We start from the raw sequence: 5,309 nt of genomic DNA on the forward strand, positions 1-5,309 counted from the left end.
GGACAGTCTGGGACCAGAGGGCATAATCTCAGAGTAAGAGATCTCAAATTTAGGACAGAGGTGAGGAGACATTTCTTCCATCAGAGGGTAGTGAATCTGTGGAATTCTTCAGCTGTGCAATCATCCTGTCTCTGGAGTTTACCATAAAAAGGCAAAGGTGAAGGTGACTTAACCCGGATGGGCCGCTTGGTGGCGCAGCGGCTCTTTCACTGAGGGGCCTTGAGTTCAGACACATCCCAGACAGGACTGGTGAGAAATATCTGTCTGGGAAAGGGGAGAAAACGGTATAATCGGGGAAATGGAGCGCTGCCGATGGAGCTGAGAGAAAGGAGTTCAGATTAGACTTGTTTTCTTCATTTTTCATTCAATATTTATTAAAATTTCAGAGAAAATATAGCACAAAAGTTTATTTTGATGTTTACAAAAGGGAACATAGCGATTGAGGGTCACAGTGAGAACAGAACACACGCCCTTTGAGCTGCCAAATGTATGTACAACTGTAACAGACACAAGAGAGAACGGGAGCTCAACATAAAGGGAAGGCAACTGTTGTAAATAAGGTACGAGGTAAGTTACTTATTTAGACATGACATTGAGAGAAATTATTAACTACAATTACATTACAGCCAAAATTATCGCGTACATTTTAAACTGAAAAGCAGAAATACTGTCCATGATTGTCTCAGTTACAGATGCAGAATAATAAACTGAGATAATTTTACTGTTCGAGTCACCAAGAGGAGATATTGTATTTCTGTCACACACATATCATAATAAACAGCTGAGGGAAATCTACAGCGTCCGAAAGTCAACCCATCACTTGATCTGTAAAGGAGAGAGAAAATGATGAAGCAGATGTTTATGATCTGGGACATTGATGTTAGAGTTTTTAATCAATCAAACATTTCGAGATGTTTTAAACACCTTCTGTCAGTTTGAAGTGTGAGTGGATTGAATCTTCTCACCTTCACCAGAGTGACTGCAGCGCTGTAGGAAATGCTCAGGAAGAACAGGGTGATGAATGTGGAAGCGGTTGTCCAGATGTTCCCGTTATCATCCTCATTGTCTTCAGTCCAGGTGTTGTCTGTGGTATCTACGAGGATCGAGCCAAATATAATTAGTTTGTTTATCAATCCAGGATATATTTTTTAATATTCTCGTTTCATTTTCTCCCGCTGCTAATTCATTCTTTAATATATTTGTCATTGCATATCTACTGTTGAGTTCATGACACTCGGAAATCGATCTCTGTAACTTTTTTCTTCCAATTAAGGGGCAATTTAGCATGGCCAATCCACCTACCCTGCACATCTTTGGGTTGTCGGGGTGAGACCCACGGGTCACGAGGAAACTCCACTGGGACACAGACCCAGGAGCGGGATCAACCCCAGGTCCATGGTGGCTGAGGCAGCAGTGCTAACCACTATGCCACCGTGCCGCCCTTGCCTGACGTTTGTGTTTGTTCTTTAGCTTTTGTGTCTGTGTGGATGCGAAATTCGTATTTCTTTACTCTTCATTTGTGTGTCCCGATGTCTTTATAAGTGTTATTGTGTGTGTTCATGTGTCAATGAATATTGATCTGTGTATTTGTGTGTCAGCGCCTGTGTGAACTTTGTTTATCTTCTGTTAATGTGTACATATGAGTGTTTTATTGTGTGTGTTTGTGTGTTGAAGTCTATGTTTATATATTAATGCCTCTGTCAATATAAGTTCATACTTCCCTGTCCAGTAATGAAAGTGTTAATGTGTCTTTGTACGTTCAACATGCATGTCAGTGTCTTAATGTTTGTGTCTGGATAAGTGCGTTTGTGTGTGTGTGTGTTTGTTGATGCGTGTATTTCTTCATAGAATCATCATTAAATATAATCCCTACTGTGCCGAACGAGGCCATTCGGCCCATTGTGTCTGCACCGACCCTCCGAAAGAGCACTCTGCCTGGACGCATGCCCCTGCCCTTTGCCGAGAACCCCGTAATCCCAACTAACGTTGTGGGCACTAAGGGGTAATATAGCCTGGCCAATCCACCGAACCTGCACATCTTTGGATTGTGGGAGGAAACTAGAGCACGCGGAGGAAACAGAAACAGACCCGGCAGAACGTGGGAACTCCACACAGACAATCACCCAAGGCTGGAATTGAACCCGGGATTATGGCGCTGTGCGGCAGAGGTGCTATTTATGCGTTGATGTTTGATTATAACTATCTATTGATGTGTGTTGATGACTCTATGTGTATTCATATGTGTTCGTGTTAGCGTGTGTACGAGTCAGCTAATATGTATCTACGTGTGTCCGTTAGTGTGGATTATTGTCTCTGTTTGAATGGAAATATTTCTGTCATCGTGAAATTCTGCTAATTTACATGTTATTGGTTACATTTCTGTTTCATATTCTTCTGTCAGCCTGCTTGTCTGGTTGTATATGTCTGTGTATCTGTGTGGACATGTGGTTGTATATGTCTGTGTACATGCGTGTACCCACTTGTGTGTGTGGAATTGTGTTTGTATGTGTGGATGTGCACGTGAGTCTGTGTGTTTCTAAACATGTGCTTTTTGTGTTTATGTGCATGCTTGTGAATTTTTGTGCACATTTGCGTGTGTTTTTGTGTCAAAATATGTGTGGTCCGTTGTGCCTGGGTGTATGTTTGTGCATGTGTTTCTATGTGTGTGTCCATGTGTGTGTTTGTGTCTACTTGTGAGCGTGTGTGTGTTTCTGGGTCTGTGTGCATGTGTGTGTAGTGTCTGTGTCTGTTTATCTGTCTGTGTATTTGCATCAGCTGCCTGTAGCTTTGCCAGTTGTGGGTATTATCGATACCGATGTAGAATATGTTGAACTTTCTGCATATAAATGTGTTTTCCGTGAGATGCAAGCTGACATCAGGTGACCTAATGCAAAAATACAAGGAGGTGCCTCAGGAGAGACCAGTGAAAACCCAGCGAGAATTCAATCACCAGTCTGGATTTGGATTATGGGGAATCGGTCTCAGCATACGGATAAGAGGAACAAGGGTGCTAAAAAAATTATGTTGCATAAATAGATATTTTAAGAACATCTTTATAATGTTTCAGCCTGTAAACTACATGGCGTCTTGTAATGTCAGTAACTGAGTTCTTAGTCCAGACAACCGTTTACTTCCAAACTCCCTGCTTGGGGACTGGGAAGATATTGAGTTAATAATCTCCCTCTCTCTGGTCAGGTCAGCAAATTGCCTTTGGGTTCTCCCTGTTGGAGGTGGAGATACAGAGAGTTCACTCATCACCTTCCTCCTCTTTTGGTTGGGAAAGTGGAGGTAAAATGTGTTAGTATTGCCCCTTTGCTCTCTTTGTTGGGGAAGTGGGGAGGCAGTGGATTAAATAATGTCCTTCCACTCATTGTTGGAAGCGGGTGTCCAGTGGATTAACTAATGTACACCCCCCTCATTGTTGGAAGCGGATGTACAGTGGATTAACTAATGTACACCCCCCTCATTGTTGGAAGAGGATGTACAGTGGATTAACTCAGCCCACCACCGTCTCTTTGTTGGGGAAGTGGGGGCACAATGTGTTAACTAATGCTCCTCCCCTCGCTTTGCTGGGGAAGTGGGGGCACAGTGTGTTAACTAATGCTCCTCCCCTCGCTTTGCTGGGGAAGTGGGGGTACAGTGTGTTAAGTAATGCCCCAGCCCCTCTCTTTGTTGGGGACGTGGGGAGACAATGGATTAACTAATGCCCCTCTCTTTGTTGGTGAAGTGGGGGTACAGTGTATTAACTAAAGCCCCTCCCAGTCTCTCTGTTGGTGAGGTGGGGTACAGTGGATTAACTAATGCCCCCCTCTCCTCTCTTTGTTGGCGAATTGGGGGTACAGTGAATTAACTAAAGACCCTCTCTCTATTGGGGAAGTGCGGGTACAGTGGATTAACTAATACCCCTCCCCCTCCCTCTATTGGGGAAGTGGGGGTACAGTGGATTAAATAATGCCCTTCCCCCTCTCTCTGTGTGGGAGGTGGGTGGGTGGGTGGGGAGACAGTGGAATAACTAATACCCCTCCCGCTCTCTCTGTTGGGGAGGTGGGGATACAGTGGATTAACAATTTCACTTTCCCCTCTCTTTGACTGGAGATTGTTGGTCCATGTTTCTGTGTGACCCACAAATCAGTTCCCAGTGGGTCTCATGCAGCATTTTAAAGCTGACATTAATTTTAAAGGGATGGACAATGAGAGAAGCAGGAACACCGAGATCTAAATGTGATCGGTTTGTTTGTCTAAAATGAGAAATTGTCCGATTTCTCCTCAGCTGGAGGAAAGTCAATGAAGATATTTTGCTTAATCCTGGAATGAATGAGTTTTACTCTGTCTCTAACCCAGGGTGTTTCCGAGCTGAGAGCTCTGGTTGTATCAGACTTGGGGCTGAGACCTGTAGAAATCCGGGTCTCATTGACCAGGGACTGGTTTAGCACAGGGCTAAATCGCTGGATTTTAAAGCAGACCAAGACAGGCCAGCAGCACGGTTCAATTCCCGTACCAGCCTCCCCGAACAGGCGCCGGAATGTGGCGCTGAGGGGCTTTTTACAATAACTTGACTGAAGCCTACTTGTGACAATAAGTGATTTTCATTTCATTTTCAGATCTAACATCAGTAAAGTGGAAATACCATTAATCAAGCGGCTGTATGTTTAAATCACAATTAGAGGAAACGTTTTTATTATTTTTATTTTAGTTCGAAATATAATCGATAGATTTTCATTGACATGAATTAACGGTGTCCATCAGAGCGAGGGAAATGTTCACAAAACTGGGTTTACCGCTGGATTTATCAACCGTTCTGTTGATGATCTTCAAGGGGATGGCTTCATGTCCTACCACACAGGAGTAAGAAGCGCCGCTGGCCCACTCCTCTGCTGCAATGGATAACAGGCTGTACATGAAGAAGGAGCTATTGCCGTTCTCCGCCATCACCTCGGTGTTCTTGTAGTTCCCGGGATTCACCGGCTTGTCATTGACGGTCCACTTGACGAAGATCTCTCGGGGGGAGAAACCTCTCACTAAGCAGCTGAGGGAGACGAATCTCTGAGCGGAGACGTCTTCAGCCGAGGGCAGGAGGACAGAGACGGACGGTTCCCGCGGATTGGGATCTGCAGAAAATGTACAATAAATGTCAATAAAATGGGGGGTCCCGGAGACAATGGAACCGCGGGTTAGATGTGAGAGAAATGTGTTTTGTGTTGGATTTTAAAGGTTTCCATTTTCCACGTTGGGATCTGTCCGGTTTCCCAGCTCGGAGCAGAGGTGGACACAATCCTTTTCCCTGAGAATTTACGGATATTGGATTCGAA

The 5,309-nt window shown here is 44.3% G+C and overlaps 1 long non-coding RNA gene across 1 annotated transcript; it reads right to left on the reverse strand.

The window, feature by feature from the left end:
• Positions 1–352: 352 nt before the first annotated feature.
• On the reverse strand, positions 353–4,843 carry LOC119960676. Its single transcript, XR_005459481.1, has 3 exons — positions 4,779–4,843; positions 966–1,093; positions 353–825 (listed from the first exon to the last, which is right to left on the reverse strand). It is a non-coding gene; the product is annotated as an uncharacterized LOC119960676 (long non-coding RNA).
• Positions 4,844–5,309: the final 466 nt, after the last annotated feature.

The sequence above is a fragment of the Scyliorhinus canicula genome, unplaced genomic scaffold (genome assembly GCF_902713615.1).
Source record: "Scyliorhinus canicula unplaced genomic scaffold, sScyCan1.1, whole genome shotgun sequence".
Lineage (NCBI taxonomy): Eukaryota > Metazoa > Chordata > Chondrichthyes > Carcharhiniformes > Scyliorhinidae > Scyliorhinus > Scyliorhinus canicula.